We start from the raw sequence: 19,786 nt of genomic DNA, 5'->3' as shown, positions 1-19,786 counted from the left end.
TGGTGCTATGGGCTGGCAAGTGGGAAGCAACAGTGAGGAGCAGCAAGTTACTTCTGGTTTCCCAACTGTGCTCAGGTCACCAGCCTTTGAGCACCATGCAGTTACGAATGCCCCCAGGCTCTGCCAGACACAATTAACAGATTGCATTTAGGTGCTAGAGCCTATGAGGGACGGAGAATCACCAGCATCACCAGCAGAGTGGATGAAACTCGACACCGCGGAACACACGCAGAAGGCCCCAGCAGCAAGATAGGAAGTGGGGGTGTGGAGCTGGCCTGGGCTTCCCAGTACCTCAAACTGAATTCTCATTTGCTTAAGGCCACCTGCTACCACTAACCTCCCCTCCTCCCTGCTGCCCTCAAGGCCCTCCTCCCTGACCCTGTCCTGAGCCTGCAGCACCCTGACCCTCCCTCCCATACCATTCTGGGAATTACTCATTCCACGTCTGCTTCCCAGAATTCTAGATGGTGAGGGCAGAAGCCAGTCCAACCTCCTGAGGGCTTGGTCCTCAGTTCCCAGAGCAGCACCCAGGGCCTGGAAGGGCTGAGGTGAAGGCACAGAAAGGAAGAGAAAGAAATCTCTCCACCATTTCCCAAAGGCCTGAGGCTCAGTTTCCACATATGCACAACCGGGGTTAGAACCAGCCTGCTGGAGGGTGATGACAACATGCTCTGTCGGCCTGCCCTGCAGCCTGTATTTCACCTTATTTTATTAACTCATTTTTAAAAATGCACTTTCACATGCAGTCAGATTCACTTTTGGCGTGCAGATGTGAGTTCTGACAAACACTCAGAAGCACATGACCCCCACCACAACACAGACACAGTTCCATCGCCCCGGAAGTCCCTCCTGCACCACTTTGTAGTCAAGCATCCCCCCACCCCCACCCCAGTTCCTGGCAACCACTGCTCCATTTCCTGTTCCTACAATTTTGCCTTTTCCAGAATGTCAGGGAAGGGGGATCATAGAGCAGGCAGTTTCTATGTCTGACTTCTTTCACTCAGCACAGAGCACTGAGACCCGTTCGTGGTGCGGTGCGCATCAGTAGTTCATTCCTTTTTATCATCTCTCCCCAAAGGAAGTCTCATCACTTGGGGACAGGCTCATAGAAAATAACAGTGAACCTGCTTCTTCTGCCTCCCCTGGTAATTTAGCCAACAGCTTTCTGGGACCCGTTCTGGCTTGGGATGGAAAGGTGAACCAGGAGTCAAGGGCCCCCCTTCCTGGCTGCATCTGTAACCCAAACTCCGAAATCTGCGCAAGCCCCAACCCAGCCTCTCTCTGAGGTTGCTCTTTGGAAAAATGACCAATAACACCCAAACTTCCTCAAAGACTATGCTTTTTTTTTTTAAGGCACGTGGTTTATAACTAGTATAGATATCTTAGACGATACTGTAATTTTTAGAAGCATTCCACATGATCACATCACAGTGTGAATTTCTGACAGAGGCGAAACTGAGCAGCTCAGCGTACAAACAGAAAGCTCAGACAGATTGAGGACAACAGAACTCACTGACAGTGCAGTTGTTGACGGAGAAGGTAGAGTGCCACATGGCAATCGGGAGGCAGGACTAACTTTGGAGGGTCTGGATCTTGGTTTAACACAAACGAAGTCTGGGGACCCCTGCCAGGTGCAGAGAGAAAGGTCCAGCAAGCGGTGGGGAGCTGGGATTTGTAGTTGAGGTCAAAGAGGATGCCCTGGCGTGGATGGGCCAACCAACGCCAAGAACCTACAGTGACAGAAGAGGCCAGGAGCCACGGACATGGGGAGGGGTACACCTGAGAACAGGAGTGGGAAGCCAGTAAACAAGCAGAAATAGAGTGGTCCAGAAGGAAAGGGGGCCAGGGCTTGGTGCTCTGAGAGGGGAGCCAATGATGCAGACTGGGCAAAGCCTACCTCATGGCTTCACTCTCAAAAGATGGCTGACACTCTGTTTTAGGACAGTAGTGAGGGGTGGGGCAGACAACCGACCAAGCTCTGAGGACCAGTGACAGAGAGGAAGAAAATGGAAGCAGAAAAAGAGGGTGAACTCTCTTGAGACTGTTGGGAGGAAAATAAAAGAGAAAAATAGGATGGTGATGGTTATCATAATATTGGGTTGGCCAAAAAAGTCCTTTGGTTTATTCCGTATGATGGCTCTCATAGTTCTTAGTTGTCTTTAACTTCATTCAAAAGTGTTTTGTTAGATTGTATTGGGACAGCTGTCATATTAGCGTGCATTAAAAAAACTTATCAAAATTGGTGAATTTTTGTGCAGCCATTTTAATATTGAAGATGGACGAAAATACGCAACATTTTCAGCATATTATGCTTCATTATTTCAAGAAAGTTAAAAATGCAACTGAAATGCAGAAAAAGATTAGCGTAGTGTATGGAGAAGGTGCTATGATTGATCAAATATCTCAAAAGTGGTTTGTGAACTTTCTCGGTACTACTGACATTTTGGCCAAATAATTCTTTGCTGTGGGGCTGTCTTATGCATTGGAAGATGTTCAGCAGCACCCCTGGCCTCTACCCACTAGTAGCCAACGGTGGGCGATAACCAACATACTCAAAATATCCAAATCAATAAAGTTATTGGTGAAAATGAAAATTGTCTTACTTTATGGGAAAAAGTAAATGGAGTTTTTGACCAACGCAATATTAACAATAATGAGTACTCATAATGGCCCATGGATACTGAATATTTCTCGGGGCCAGGTGTGTGTCATTGTCGCAGATAATCCACACAACAACTTGACGGGCAGACTCTGTTAACACCCCATTTCACAGGTGAGGAACCGGGGAACGCAGCAAGTACACAGTACCAGCAGAGAGGGCGGCTGAACCTCTGCTGCAGGCCTCCCCACAACACGGGAGTTGAGCCCAGCTGCTGGCAATAAGAAGGCTTAGCTGGAGCCAGGGAAGGAAGTGTGTGGCCCAGGAGGGACGCAGGTGGGAAGGAGCCACTGGAAAGAGAGCTGGAAGATGAAGGGACCCGGGGGCATGGGGTGGATACACTCTTAGGCGTGCCCTCAAGCCCCTACATTGGAGGTTTGCTACATTCTTTTCAGTAACAGAATCCATATATCAAACCCGATCCTACTCAAAACCAAAGACATCAACTTGGTAGAAGCAGAATTGCTCTAGTTCACAGGTGGCAAACGCAAGGCCCTCAGGCTGAATCCGGCCCTCCACCTTGTTTTATCCTGCCTCGCACCTTGTTTCTACCCAGCGGCAGCGTCGACCTCGCTTAACTGTTAAGGAGTAGTTACATTTATACAGTCCTAAAATCACATTCGGCCCTTTGAAGGCAACGGAGAAGCTAATGTGCCCCCCGGTGAAAACGAGTTTGACACCCCTGCTCTAGTTGAAAGGAAGGATGGAAGCTGAACCCACCAACCTCCCCCCACCTCTAACACCTTGTGGCCACTAAGGAAGGACGTTTCTAGGAATGAGGGTGCCCTTAGGGCTTCCTGACAGCTGACTTTCTCTCTCTCTTTCAACTTTCAAATATTTAAATATTAACACATTCAAAATTACCATTAACTAGAGATGCACTGTGTCTTGTGTCGGCACCACACTATCCACCACATAATTGGGACTCAGTAAATGGGTGATGGAGAGGTCTGGGCAAGCCCTGTGTGGGGTCAAATCTGACCCTCCCTCACCTCACCGGCTGAGTGACCCTCAGCAAGTGTCTGGCCCTCAGAAAGCCTCAGAAGACCCAGCAGTTCCCCCACCTCTTGGGATTTTAAGATTAAAATAACCGATGCTCATAAGAGCACTGAGCACAACGCCCAGCTGCTGGCAGGAGCACAACAAATGTTACCTACCAGTGCTATTAATGGCACCAACAGGGCTGGAAATACATTGGGGGGAAAACAAAGAATCCACTGGAAGGAATGAAAATGTCCCCGTGGGAATCACAGTGTCCTGTGTGTCCATCTCTTTCCTTTTTGTAGCGAGGGAGGCGTGGCCTGGGCCATGGATGTGTGATGGCCAGGCTCGTCTGCAGCCAAGCATTTTTAACTGGTGTTTGTGCAGCACTCTGTGCCCATTTGGCCCCCTTTCCATCTGAACCCGCACTCTAAGAACCTCAGGGAATGCACCTTCTTCTATGTCTTTTCTAGGGCTTTGGATAATTGACAACAGTAGGTGCCGATGTTAAAATAACTGTATAGACATTGCAGCCTAAGAACTCAAAATTATATATATAAATATCTGGAAGTGAATCTCTTCCAGGGCTGAGGGCAGGAGGGAAGCAAGTTTCCTGCCTCCACAAGAACAAGACCAGGGAGAAATACAGCACCAAATGTGGGAGAAGAGTGCCCTCTGCTGGTCAGCATTAGAAATCTGCAGCAGAAACAATCCAGCTCTCCCAGGAGGGCTCTAGATGGGCTGCCTCCAGGCGTGTCAGCCTTAAATATCTTCTGTAGTTTTTATTTTGTTTTGTTATTAATCTAAACTGCAAACAAAAAGGAGCTCTGAGAGAAAGTACAAGACCATAGAGCATTTAACCCCTCCCTTGCTCTTCTTGCTGGAGCACTTGAATGTCACCTAAAATAGTCTGGTAGATGCTACAGCTTTGCATCAGAGAACCCATGCAACTTCGGGTCTTGACCCAGTGTCTGCAGGTGGCCCACAAAAGCATCCATTTCCATTCTAACAGGCTGTCCTTTTGACAAGACACCTGCGTCCTCCCAGAAAAACCCAGTGGGTCTGAATGCAGAGGGAGCAAGATCCCAGTGGCCCAGACTCTGTAAAGTTAGGATGTTAACTTGTAAAAGATTTACAAATAATTTCTGACAGATTAAAAAATAATTCCATAGGTTACAGTGTTATTTTCTTGTGGGACCTTAAACACTTTATATCTAAGTTTGTAGTCTTATCCCAACATTCTTTTCTCCACATTTTCCCATAGCTATATATACATGTGTATGGACACATACATGTATACATATGTATGCATATACACACATGAGAACATGTGTAACAGTATATATACATATGCACACACTCACATGCATGTGTGTGTATAATATCTTCCTGGATATTTCTTAGAACAAGGTTTCTTTTCATCAGTCATCCAGTTCTCTCGTTGATGAGTTAGATAGGCATTTTACTAAGGCTAAGTATATATTTGTACAAGGATTAAGGAAGGTTTTCAGAAAAAAAGTGGGCCTTTGTATGAGCCTGTGAGATCTGAAATATGGTAGGGGGAAAGCATCCCCGGCAGAGGGGACAGCATGTGCAAAGGCCCTGTGGCAGGGAATGTGGCACACTAGAGAAACAGAAGTTCATGTGACCTCCAACATCTGTGCCTGGGGCCTCTCAACCAACACCTGCTACATCAACATGATGACATAAATGTCAAGTAGAGCCCCTCCTGTGTGTCTCAGTCACATGCAACAGTTGTGTCCTGAAGACACAGAACTGTCCTCACAGGGTGATAGAAGAACTGTGTTCCCAGAATCATATTGCTGGACCTCCATGTCACCCTTCTCTAGTAACTGGGGAGGGGCCAGGCAAAAGACAGCTGGCAAAGTTCCAGTTCCTGAGAGGGAGAAGACAACCCTGCATGAACCACACCCAGCTGCCACCTTTGGCACACATCACAGAGAAGAATCGTGATCCTTGGGCATCAACAGCTCCGTGCCAGGCCCTCAGTGCCTTCTGCAGTTGGCTCCAGCTCTACAGTCGGCTCATTCACCAAGTCAACGCAGCATAAATACCTGCTCAGGGAGGCCTGTTGGACCCAATAATAGGATAATTTCCATATACTGCTACCAAAATTATTACTGTACACTCAAGTCTTACATCAGCCTCCTGAGAACAGTGATGATTTTCTCTCTCTCATAATGTAAACAACACAAGCCCTGGGGCAGAAGACTGTGGCCAGAGGTTGGTAATTAACTGTGCGACTTTAGACAAGTTGCTTAACCTGCTTGAGCCTCAGTGTCCTACTCTGGAAGGGGAAAAACTCATATCTCATTAAAAGGCTCAGCGATCATGGAGAAAAACACATTGTAGATTATATTCAATAAAGCAACATACAAGTGCTATTTTCATATTCATTATGATTATGAGTTGCTGTTTTTATAATATCACAAGACTTTAAGTAAACAACATAACTTTACATAAAACTTGGGCAAAATTTTCATAGAAAAATGCAAAAACAAAAACAAGTAAATACATGGCGAGAAAGCAAGGTAGAGCTCTACAAGGTGTGGCAACAGAAGGCCAGCCCACGCACTTCTGGAGGGAGGCGACATCAGGCACTGTTCTGGGCACCCGCCCACTTCTGCTCAGGCAGTAAAGTAATAACTGACAGACAGCTTAAGTCAACATGTTTGGTTTTTCTGAAAAGAGACCACTTTGTGAAGAATATGAGTATTTCTCTAAAACTATTTGTCAGAAGAGAAAAGAGCTTCAAACAGTCCCATTTATTTCCCAGGAGAGTTCATTTTTTTCCCATTATTATGAGCCTTAATTATCTCAACATTCTAGCACTCATATAGATGGGTAATCTTCTAATGTCTTTCTTGTTAGACCTAGAACTCTACACAGTACCTCCTTCCCACATTCTCTGGAATCCAGGATACTAGAAGAAAATAAGATATATAGCAGGAATGATGGCTGGTCCACACAGCATCAATTCTTAGCCTTGGGTTTGTAAGACCTCACGATTTTCACTATATCAAAGAATAATGTGGCCCTAGCCAGGTGGCTCAGTTGGTTGGAACATCGTCCTATACACCAAAAGGTTGCTGGTTCAATCCCTGGTCAGGGCAAGTATGGGAGGCAAGAGATCGATGTTTCTCTCATTGATACTCATTTTCTCTTTCTCTCTCTCTTTCCCCTTTCCTCGCTCCCTAAAATCAGTAAGCATCCCTCAGGTGAGGATTAAAAAATAATAATGTGAAATGCTAAAAATTAAAAACAAAATCGAGACTTATCAATTCATTGTAACTTACTTTATAAGCTTTTCCTCTCCTTTAGAAATGGATTCAAGGCCATGACAATACCAGAGAGCGAGGACGTTTGCGGTCCCTGGCATGTAGGAGACACGCAATCCTTACTTTTGAATCACTGAATTCCAAAGTGGTTGGAACTAGAAAAAGGTGCTCAAGAGCCTGCTACAAAGGGGGAAAAAGAGAGTAAATTTTCTTAGCATTCAATTTTTTATATCAAACACCTTTCCTGACCACAGTGGCATGAAACTAGAAATCAACTACCGGAAGAAAACAGGAAAAAAACCCACAAATATGTGAAGACTAAACCATATGCTACTAAACAACTAGTGGATCAAAGAGGAAGTCTAACAAAAAATCAAAAACTACCTTGAAATAAATGAAAATGAAAACTCAACTTTTCAAAATTTATAAGATGCTACAAAGCAGTTCTAAAAGAGAAGTTCATACCTATACAGGCCTAGCTCAAGAAGCAAGAAAGTTCCCAAATAAACAGTGTAACTCTCTACACCTAAAGAAACAAGAAGAAGAATAAACAAAACCCAAAGTAAACAGAAGGAAGGAAATAGTTAAGATCACAGAGGAAATAAAAAAAATAGAAAGATAAACAAAACTAAGAGCAGGTTCTTTGAAAAGATAAACAAAATAGACAAACCTTTAGCCAAAGTCATCAAGAAAGAAAGCGAACCCAAATAAATAAAATCATAAATGAAAGAGAAGTTACAACTGACACCACAGAAATACAAAGGCTCATTAAAGAATACTATGAACAACCAATAAGTTTGAAAATCTAAAAGAAATAATTAAATTTCTAGAAGTATATAACCTTTTAAGACTGAACCAGGAAAAAATTAAAAATCTGAGACCAATTTCTGGAAATGAAATTGAAGCGGTAATCAAAAATCTCCCAACAAATAAAAGTCCAGGACCAGATGGCATCACAGGTGAATTCTACCAAACATTAAAAGAAGAATTAACACCTATCCTTCTCAAACTATTTCCAATAATCAAAAGGAAGCACTGTTTCCAAAATCATTGTATGAAGTTAGCATTACCCTGATACCAAAACCAGATAAAGACATTACAAAAAAAGAAAACTACAGGACAACAAATAGGTGCATAAATTCACAACAAAACATTAGCAAACCAGATTCAACAACACATCAAAGGATAATTCACCACGACCAAGTTGGATGCACATCAGGGACGTCAGGATGGTTCACCATCTGCAAATCAATCAACGTGATACCTCACACTAACAAAATAAAGGAGAAAAACCCATCATCTCAATAGATGCAGGAAAAGCATTTGGAAAATGTTCAACATCATTTTATGGTAAAAACTCCCAAGAGCTTTTGAGCAGGGCCCTCTGGAGAGATGGCTGAGGTACAGGCAACTGAGGTGAATGTGGACAACGGCGAGGCACCACTGAGCTCAAGTGCAGGTGATCACTAGACCCGAGTGCTCTGCCCTATGACGCTAGCTGCTGTGAGGCTTGTTAGGGGGTCCCCGCCCCAAACCTCCTGGGCAGAGTGGGGGCAAGGGCAGCTGTGCCTGGGTCAACTTGCTCCTTTCATAGCACTTCACAAGGACAAGCCACTTTCTCATAAAAGAAATGAGCTTAAAAGATGCCTGAAAGTCGAGAAGAAGGTGATGAAGAAGGAAGCCAAGCAGAAGCAGCTAGTGAGAAACAACCAAACCAGGCCACTGCTGTGGCCACCAACCACACCACTGACGACGTTGTGGTGCCAAGGAAGAGGGCCTGGACCCAAACCAATACGCAAGACTGACAGCCAAGCAGTGCACCAACTAAAGGTCAATTGGGCAGACTTGTACCCACACATGTTGTGTGCAGACATCTCACTTCCTCACGTCATCCAAGAATACAGTTACTTGTAGCCTGGAGACCACTGAGTGACATCACCTTAAAGGTGGCAGGTAGGATTCATGTCCAAAGAGCTTCTAGGAAAAAGCTCATCTTCTATGACCTTTGAGGAGAAGGAGTCAAGTGGCAAGTCAGGGCCAATTCCCGAATTATACATCAGAAGAATTCATCTGTATCAATAACAAACTGTGTCAAGGAGACATAAGGGGAATCCTGGGAAAACCAAGAATGGTGAGCTGAACATCACTCCCTACGAGATCACGCTGCTGTCTCATTACTTGCTTGCATGTTACTTCGTTTTTACTTGGCCTCAAAGACAAGAAAACGTAATATTATCAGAGATACTTGGACTTGATCCTGAGTGGCTTTGTGAGGCAGAAATTCATCATCTGCTCTAAGATCACCACACAGTATGTAAGAAGTTTCTTGGATGAGCTGGGATTCCTAGAGACTGGAACTCCCCCGATGAACTTCATTCCAGGGGGAGCAGTGGCCAAGCCTTTTATCACCCACCACAATGAGCTGGACATACATTAAAAAAAATTCTTAATCCTCCCTGAGAATATGTTTATTGATTTTAGAGAGAAAGGAAGGGAGGGAGAGAGAGAGAGAAAGAGAGAGAGAGAGAACATCAGTGTCAGAGAGAAACACCTATCGGTTGCCTGCTATCCGTGCCCCAACCAGGGATCAAACCCATGACCTAGATATGTGCCCTGACTGGGGATCAAATCCACAGCCTGGTGGTGTATGGGACGACACTGCCATGACCTGAGCCACCCGGCCAGGGCTGGACATGAATTTATATATGAAAATTGATCCAGAACTCTACCATAAGATGGTAGCATTACCATCTACTGCCAACATGGTTGGTGGCACTAACCAGGTTTCCAAAATTAGGTGCCGGGTCCAGAATGAAGGAATCAATCAGATTCACACTGCTGCATTCACCACCTGTGAGTTCCACGTGGCCTACACAGACTATCACAATCTCACAGAAATCACAGAGAAGGTGACTTCAGGGATGTTGAAGCCCATTACAGGCAGTTACGAGGCCACCCGCTGTCCAGGTGGCCCAAGGAGGAAGCCTACGAGATTAACTTCGCCCCACCCTCCTGGAGAAGCAGCACCGTAGAAAAGCTTAAGAAAGCCCTGGGGGTGAGGCTGCCAGGAACTAACCTCTTTGAAACTGAAGAAACTTGCATCGTCCTTGATGATATCTGAGTGGCAAAAGCTGTCGAATGTTTTCCTCAATGTCTTCCACTTGAACCACAGCCAGGCTCCCTGATAAGTTTGTTGGGGAGTTCCTGGAAGTGATACGCATCAATCCTACATTTATCTGTGATCACCCACAGATAATGAGGGTCTGACTAAGTGCTGGGAGCTGTTTATCATGAAGAAGGAAATACGCAATGCCTACACAGAGCTGAATCACCTCATACCATGCGGCAGTGGCAGCTTTTCAAAGAACAGGCCAAGGCCAAGGCCACTGGCGATGATGAGGTCATGTTCCGAGATGAGTACTTCTGCACTACACTGGAATACAGGCTGCCCCCCACAGCTGGCTGGGGCATGGGCACCCACCACATCCCCGTGTTTCTCACAGACTCCATTTACTTCAAGGAAGTACGTCTGTTTCCTACCATGAACCCGGAAGACAAGGAGAATGCAGCAACCGCTGATACACTGGAAAGCACAACACATGGCACTTCTGTCTAGAAAATAATTGCAAGTCACATAAGTCAGACACCTTCGTATTTTTGCAAACGATCGAGGACTGCAGGGGAGTTCTTGTGTGCCGCTAACCACTTGACCATTGCAGTTCAGAAGCCATCAGAAGAGAGAAAGAGAATAAGAATTCCTTTCTACTCCTTGTTACCAAATAAACCACTTGTCTTTAAAAAACAACACAACTCTCAACAAAGTAGGTGTAGAAGGAATATATCTTAGCATAATAAAAGGCATATATATGTACACGTATATGAGAAACCCACAGCTAACATCATACTCAACAGTGAAAAGCTGAAAGCCTTTCCTCTAAGATCAGGAACAAGACAAGGATGCCCACTGTCATTTCTATTCAGCAGAAGTTCTAGCCAGGGCAATCAGACAAGACATATAGACAAAAGGCATCCAAATGGGCAAGGAAGAAGTAAAACACTCATTATTTTCAGATGACATGATACTATAAATAGAAAACCCTGAAGACTCCACCAAAAACTGTCAGAACTAGTAAATGATTTGAGTAAAGTCGTAACATACAGAATCAACACGCAGAAATCAGCGGCACTTCCATGCACCAAAAATGAAGGATCAAAAGAAGAAATTAAGAAAAATATCCCCTTCACAACTGCATCAAAAAGTACAAAATACCTAAAAATACATTTAAGAGGTTAAATTACCAATACTTTAAAAACCATTAAGACATAGCAAACACATGGATGTCTTCAGGCAAAATCTTTTCCAGGAGGCTGAGGAATTCCTCTACAGATTCTTGCCACAGAAAATCATACACCTGAATCAGCTCGTGCAAGAGAATTCCCTCAACATGACCAACCTGACCTCTCTCCAAGCCCCACTGGACATCCCTATTCCAGACCCCCCACCCAAGGATGATGAGATGGAAACAGATAAACAGGAGGAGAAGAAGGAAGTCCCTAAGTGTGGCTTTCTCCCTGGGAATGAGAAGCTTCTGGCCCTGCTTGCCCTGGTTAAGCCAGAAGTCTGGACTCTCAAAGAAATATGTATTCTGGTAATCACATGGATCCAGCACTTGATCCCCAAGATTGAGGATGGAAATGACTTTGGGGTGGCAATCCAGGAGAAGGTGTTGGAGAGGGTGAATGCGGTCAAGACCAAAGTAGAAGCTTTCCAGACAACCACTTCCAAGTACTTCTCAGAATGTGGGGATGCTGTAGCCAAGGCCTCTGAGACCCATGTAATGGATTACCGGGCCCTGGTGCACAAAAGAGATGAGACAGCCTATGGGGACTCAGGGCCATGGTGCTGGACCTGAGGGCCTTCTATGCTGAGCTTTATCATATCACCAGCAAAAACCTGGGGAAAATTGTCAACCCAAAGGGTGAAGAGAAGCCATCTATGTACTGAGCCCAGGGCTAGGAAAGAAATAAATTACCAATACTTTGTGTGGGGGGAAAAAAAAAACTATTAAGACGTAAAAGAAATTGAACAAGATACAAATAAATGAAAGGATGTAACTTGCTCATGGATTAAAGGATTAGTATTGTTAGAATGTCCTTATTCCCTAAAGTAATATATAGATTCAATGCATTTCCTATTAAAATACCAATGATATATCTCAGAATTTGAGCAACTAATCATAAAATTTATATGGAACCACAAAAGATCTTGAACAGCCAAAGAGATCTTGAGAAAGAATGAAGTGAGAGGAGGTATGATGCTCCCTGATACCAAACTATGCTATAAAGCTACAATAATCATGGTAGCTATTTATGGTGTCAGCATAATAACAGGTGTATGTAGGTCAATGTAATGGAATGGACAGCCCAGAAAGATACCCTCGTTTATATGGTCAATTAATCTATGACAAAGGAGAGAGGATACATTGGGTTGGCCAAAAAAAACACATTTGGTTTTTTCCAGCCCCAGTTGTGCTTAGTTGCCTTTAACTTCATCTGAAACCGTTTTGTCAGATTGTATTGTGACAGCTGTCACATCAGCATGCATTAAAAAACACTTATTGAAATTGGTGAATTTTTGTGCAGCCATTTTAATATTGAAGATGAAAGAAAAATACACATTTTTGGCATATTATGCTTTATTATTTCAATAAAGGTAAAAATGCAACTGAAATGCAGGAAAAGAGTAGTGCAGTGTATGGAGAAGGTGCTGTGATTGGTTGGATGTGTCAAAAGTGGTTTGTGAAGTTTCTTGGTACTATGGATATTTTGGCCAAATAATTCTTTGCTGTGGGGCTGTGTTATGCACTGGAAGGTGTTTAGCTGCACCCCTGGCCACTGCCCACTAGTAGCCAATAGTGGGAGATTGCTGACAAATTCAAAATATCCAAATCAATGAAGTTATTGGTGAAAATGAAAAATGTGTCTTTATTTTATGGAAAAAACTAAATAGACTTTTTGACCAACCCAATATAATAGGGTAAAGACAGCATCTTCAATAGTGTTGTTGACAAAACTGGACAGATACATGCAAAAATGATACTGGACCACTTCATCACACCATACACAAATATAAACTCAAAACGGATTAAAGACTTAAATGTTAGACCTGAAACCACAAAATCCTAGAAGAAAACATAGGCAATAAGAGAGATTTGACATCGCTCTTATCAATATCATTTTGGATATATCTTCTGGAGCAAGGGAGAAAAAAGAAAAAATAAACAAATGGGACTACATAAGATTTAAAAGTTTTTGCATAGCAAAAGAAACCATCAACAAAACAAAAAGACAACCTACTGAATTTTTCCCATGATACATTCAATAAAGGGTTAATATTTAAAATATATAAAGAACTCATACCAATTAACACTAAAAAAATCCAATTAAAAGATGGGCAGAGGACCTAAATAGACATTTTTGCAAATAGGACATACAGATGGGCAACAGACACATGGAAATTACTCAACATCAATACAACGGTAATCATCAGAAAAATGCAAATCAAAACTGTAATGAGATACTACCTCATACGTGTCAGAAAAGTTATCATCAGTATATGTTGGTGAGGATGTGGAGAAAGGGAACCCTCTGCACTGTTGGTGGGAATGCAAATTGGTGCAGCCACTACGGAAAACACTATGGAGGTTCCTTAAAAAATTAAAAACAGGACTGCCTTATGACCCAGAAATTCCACTTCTGGGTATTTATCCAAAGAAATCTGAAACACTGATTCAGTCCCGGACAGTGTGGCTCAGTTGGCTGGAGTATCCTCCCGTACACCAAAAGATTGGGTGTTTGATTCCCAGTCAGTGCACATGCCCAGTTGCGGGTTCGATCCCCGGTCAGAGTGTAAATGTAGGCAACCAGTCAATCTCTCTCTCTCTCTCTCCCCTTTCCTGTCTCCCTAAAATCAATAAGTATCTTTTAAAAATAAAAATATCCTGCTAATTTGAAAAGATATATGCATCCCTATGTTCATTACAACATTACTAATAATAGCTAAAATATGGAAGCAACCTAGATGTCCACCACTAAATGAATGGGTAAAGAAGATGTGTGTACACACACACACACACACACACACACAATAGAGTATTATTCAGCAATTTTAAAAAAGGATGAAATCTTTCTATTTATGACAATAAGGAACGGCCCTTGAGGGCATTATGCTAAGTGAAATAAGTCAGAGAAAGACAAATACTGTATAATATCACTTATATGTGGAATGTAAAAAGAGCAAAATAAATAAACAGAACAAAACACACCCCTATGCAGAAAACAAGGTGATGAATGCCAAAGAGAAGGGGATGGGGAATGGAAATAAAAAGATAAAATAACACGGAAGGAAGGAAGGAAGGGGGAAAGGAAGAAAGAGAGACAGAAAGCAAGCAAAGCTTGGTGGTAGGTTCATAAAAATTTTGGTATTACCTACACACTTTCCTATATGCTTGAAATATTTTATTAAAAATAGAAATAAGATGAGAACTTCTAAGACAATAAAATATGTAAAAAATAAAATGATAATGAACCCACTATGTTTACATAAATACACTTTTTATCCTCACCAGAAGACACACTTATTGATTTTAGAGAGAGGGTAAGGGAGGAAGAGAGAGAGGGAGAGAAACAACAATGTGAGAGAGCCAACAATTAGGCATCCCCTTGAGCAGTTGCCTCTCTCGTGTGCCCCAACAGGGGACCAAACCCACAACTTAGGTATGTGCCCTGACAGGGAATCGAACCCGCAGCCTTTTGGTTTATGCTCCAAGCAACTGTGCCACACTGCCCAGGGCAATGTAAATACACATTTTTAATGAAAAACAGTTTTTTGTTTTAAAAGCAATAAAACACCAAAAAAGAGTGCTCAAGAGTCTGCCACTAGAGGGCAAAAGAGTAAATTTTCTTAGCATACAATTTTTTTTTTAACCTGGTCTCAATTTGAGACTCCACTAAAGAGAAACCTAAAAAATATAAGTTGAACATAAAACTGGACAATTGAAAGCTTTCTGGCAAAACTAATGAAACTTCAGGGCTGATCTAAGAGTTCTGAGGACTCCTTTAGTCCAGGCACCGAGGACCTCTGTTTAAAATGGAACTGGGTTACCAGTCCTAGATAACATATTAATACCCACCAACCATTAACAGCCAGCAAAGGGCAAGGCCCCAGGAGAGACTGTGGGCCCAGGCCAGGTGAGTTTCAACTGGAAGGAGAAGAGGAACACAGGCCCCCCTAGGAACAGGCCCACAAGACCTCCTTTAGTCATCATTGTCCCATATCCCTGTTTTGTAGATCTAGAAACAGGGGCACCCCTATTAAGGAAGATACCCTCAATGAATGGCATCATCCATCTCCCTATACCCACTCTGGACCTCAGGAGACCACAGACCCCCCACCTCCCTCATTTCTGTATCCACCTTGCATCAGACACATCCTCCCCCATCAGGTCCTCTATCTCAGCTCCCTCTGCACACTGAAACCAGCACGAAGCTGTTAAATCTCAAATACAGTCATTCCCACTTCATCCCAGCATCCCAGTTCAGATCTTTGAAAGGTTCCCTATCTCTTATAGAATAAAATCCAAGTTAAGTAGACCCTCTAACCTCTACTCCCATCCCCATCCCACCTACCCCTGAACCTAATTCCTGGAAGCCTCACCCCAACATCCCATACCCAGTCTCCAGCCCTGCAGAAGCCGACACCTCCACCCCCCAGCATCCAGGCCTGTGATCTTCGGTTATCTCTGAGCATCAGAGCCTCTGAAAACCCAGACCCCATGCTCCCCTCTCTGAGAAGCCTTCCTGACCCCCTCCCATGACCACCTCCAGGAGAAACCACTCCCCCTTTGTCCCTCAACTCTCAGCTCAGTCTTCTAGCCTGTGCACCCATGTGCCCTGTGGGGAGTTGCTTCAGAGAAGGTCCATGTTTGGTCATTTCTGCACAGTCCATGGCCTAGAAGAGACTGGCCTTAGGGAGGGGCTGAAGGCACTGGCTTCTTGGAAGGGGCTGCTATCAAGAGGAAGAGCAGCTCATGTTGGGCAGGAAGAGACGCCAAAAACAAACACTGCCCTCTGACAACTGAGCTATGGGCTTGTCTGAGCAAGAAGGACAAGGCGAGAGTGGGGTCTGGAAGCCTCTCCATAAACAGGGCTGACTCCACACAGAGCCTACCCCGGGGAAGGTTGTCATGGGAACTCAGAGGAGCTGTTTATGGGGGCTTTTTCCACATCCACATAGGCCTTTGCCCTGCTCAACAGAGAGGGGCATCCTGGGAGCAAAGTAGGAGGCCCCCGTAGGAGATGGAGGTGAGGGGTCAGTGATCCCAGCGTCCCCAATGCACCCCCACCACACTGTGATGTCTTGTCATCCCCCTTTTGCTCGATATAATTAGAGCTTTATATTTTCACTCTTCCAGGGGCTCCATTCCAGCTTAGAATTCCTGGAGGATGCATGTAACTTGTACAACGTCCACATTTCAAAAAGCCATGCTCCCTATGAACTATATACAGTTGTAAGCAACATTGCATGCAGGCTCTTCTGGCCTCTGTTTCCTCACTTGTAAAATGAGGCAGGCAAGACAAAATTATCTTTGATGTCCTGAGTGTGGTGTACAAGTGGTTTTTAAGGCTCTCAAGTTATTTACACAAACGCCAAATCAGTAACATCACAAACTGCTGCTCGCTTTCCAGGGCCAACTTTTCCCAGTCAGCCAAGTCTTCCTGCACACAGACAACTGAAACACAACCACCCCTTTATTCCACCCAGAGAACCACACAAAAGAAAAGGGCCAAACACTCTGCACATGCAAACACACAAACCCCAATCAGTGAAATTAAACAGGAGGCGGCCCTCACTCAATCATTTGGCAAAGCTGTTCCTTGGTAACAGATACCGTTCAATATTTACAAATAGTAACGCTCATCATATGTGACCAGGAAGGTGGCTTGGCTCCTTCTTTCCCGGCCATCCCGCTTTTTATCCTTTCCCTCCCTGCAGCCAAGAACAACACTGGCTGGATCCTGCTTTCCTGCTGGGGGATCCCTAGAGCAAAGACTGATCCAGCCCTCAGCAGTGCATGTGGGAGTGGGCGGGAGAAAAGGAGGAACACAGCCACGCCTGCAGGCCAAACCCTATGCCCGAGGACCTCGAAAACCATTCCTCAAGCCATCTTCCCCAAACACCAGAAGAAAGCCAGCAGCCAGCCATTTGGGTTTTCTTGGTTTGGCTTTTAACTCAAATTGTTTCAAGAAAAGGCTGATTCAAACACAGCTTCTCTTTACCCTGTCCCTCCATTGTGGAGTGGGTCATTTCAGGATCCAGAGGGAGTTATGTCCATGTTTATGGCCGAGGGCACTCATAGAGTCGCGGATCCCGTGACACTGTCCCGTGCACACATTCGAGCATGCTGTTCTGGACCCTCACAGTGCTTCGTGTGCATCCGTATAGGGAGAACCTCGTCGAGCTTTATTACTAGGAAGTCATCAGGACTGCCTTCTCCATTGTTCACAACCGGAGCTCTGCATTAGCTCAGCCAACAGATTAAGTACAAGGATTCTGAGGAGTTGTTTTTTTTTTTTAATCAAAAGTCTTTTAATCAACTGACTTTTTTTTGTCATACTTTGAATTTTTATTTAAAATGAATCAGATTTTTTAAAATATATTTATTGATCATGCTATTACAGTTGTCCCATTCCCCCCCCTTCACTCAACTCCATCCTGCACAACCCCTCCCTCCCACATTCCCCCCCTATAGTTCACGTCCATGGGTCATACTTATAAGTTCTTTGGCTTCTACATTTCCTACACTATTCTTACCCTCCCCCTGTCTATTTTCCACCTATCATTTATGCTACTTATTCTCTGTACCTTTCCCCCCCCTCTCCACCTCCCACTCCCCTATTGATAACCCTCCATGTGATCTCCATTTCCGTGGTTCTGTTCCTGTTCTAGTTGGTTGCTTAGTTTGCTTTTGTTTTGGTTTTAAGTGTGGTTGTTAATAACTGTGAGTTTGCTGTCATTTCTACTGTTCATATTGTTTATCTTCTTTTTCTTAGGTAACTCCCTTTAACATTTTATGTAATAAGGGCCTGGTGATGATGAACTCCTTGAACTTGACCTTATCTGAGAAGCACTTTATCTGCCCTTCCATTCTAAATGATAGCTTTGCTGGATACAGTAATCTTGGATGTAGGTCCTTGCCTTTCATGACTTGGAATACTTCTTGCCAGCCCCTTCTTGCCTGTAAGGTCTCTTTGGAGAAATCAGCTGACAGTCTTATGGGAACTCCTTTGTAGGTAACTGTGTCCTTTTCTCTTGCTGCTTCTAAGATTCTCTCCTTCTCTTTAATCTTAGGTAATGTAATTATGATGTGCCTTGGTGTGTTCCTCCTTGGGTCCAGCTTCTTTGGGACTCTCTCAGCTTCCTGGACTTCCTGGAAGTCTATTTCCTTTGCCAGACTGGGGAAGTTCTCCTTCATTATTTGTTCAAATAAGTTTTCAATTTTTTGTTCTTCCTCTTCTCCTTCTGGCACCCCTACAATTCGGATGTTGGAACGTTTCAAGATGTCCTAGAGGTTCCTAAGCCTCTCCTCATTTTTCTGAATTCTTGTTTCTTCATTCTTTTCTGGTTGGATGTTTCTTTCTTCCTTCTGGTCCACAACATTGATTTGAGTCCCAGTTTCCTTCGCATCACTATTGGTTCCCTGTACATCTTCCTTTGTCTCTCTTAGCATAGGCTTCATTTTTTCATCTAGTTTTTGAACAAATTCAACCAATTCTGTGAGCATCCTAATTACCAGTGTTTTGAACTGTGCATCTGATAGGTTGGCTATCTGTTCGTTGCTTAGCTGAATTATTTCTGGAGCCTTGAAGTGTTCTGTCATTTGGGCCTTTTTTTTTTTTTTTTTTGGTCTGGGCGCGCCTGTTACTTAAAGGGGCGGAGCCTTAGGTGTTCACTGGGGCGGGGTAACGCTGGTCTCTGCGCTGTGACTCTGTACATGGGGGAGGGGCCGAGAGGGAGCAATGGCGCCCGCTACACTCCCTGTCGGATTGCAGTCACTCCCTCTGCTATCCACAATTGAATTGGGCCCCTCTGGTGCTGGTTCCCGAGTGGGTAGGCTTGTGCACACTCTAGGCCCCTGTGGGTCTCTCCAACGACCTCTCCCGTGAGGTTGGCAGTTTCTCCTGCCGCCGCCCCAACCTCCACAGGTGTTTTCACCCAGAGGTTTGAAGCTTTATTTCCCCGCGCTGGAGCCCTGGGTTACGTGGTCTGCTTCACTCCCCGCCGTTGGTCCCAGTTTATCTGTGCGCGAATGTGGGGCCGCAGGGTCTGCTAGTGGTCAGACTGCCTGCCCCATTCGTCCCACACTCCGCCAGTCTCGGTCCCGCCACGGCCACACGAGTCCTCTCCGCCCCGTGCCCATCTCAGCCCCTCCTACCAGTCTGGATGTATGTTTCTTTTTTATCTACTTGGTGTCGGACTTCCTTGCCATTCGATTTTCTGTCAGTTCTGGTTGTGCGAGGAGGCGCAGTGTGTCTACCTACGCCGCCATCTTGGTTCTCCTCAATTGACATTTTTTAACTCATCACAAATCATTCTTGCTTATTCATCAAATCAGTTACTTTGAGAAATACCACTAAAGAACACACTGTCTAATTCCAAAAATAAGCTCCATGTGATGAGAAGAAATACTATTTTCAGGCCATATTGCTCTTCCTCCAGTTAATTAAAAATAACAAGTCTTTAAAGAAGAGAACATAACATGCATGTAAACAACAATAAAGAGATCAC

General features: G+C 44.2%; 1 protein-coding gene and 2 pseudogenes across 5 annotated transcripts in view; 2 read left to right on the top strand and 1 right to left on the bottom strand.

The window, feature by feature from the left end:
- ARHGEF3 (Rho guanine nucleotide exchange factor 3) overlaps positions 1-19,786 on the bottom strand; it is a 309,293-nt gene that overhangs the window by 221,891 nt on the left and 67,616 nt on the right. The window lies entirely within an intron of this gene.
- Positions 8,328-11,184, top strand: LOC112301165 (lysine--tRNA ligase-like; annotated as a pseudogene).
- LOC128781502 (proteasome activator complex subunit 2 pseudogene) lies at positions 11,272-11,995 on the top strand (annotated as a pseudogene).

This window comes from Desmodus rotundus, chromosome 8 (genome assembly GCF_022682495.2).
Source record: "Desmodus rotundus isolate HL8 chromosome 8, HLdesRot8A.1, whole genome shotgun sequence".
Lineage (NCBI taxonomy): Eukaryota > Metazoa > Chordata > Mammalia > Chiroptera > Phyllostomidae > Desmodus > Desmodus rotundus.
This window is presented reverse-complemented; position numbering and strand designations above follow the sequence as displayed.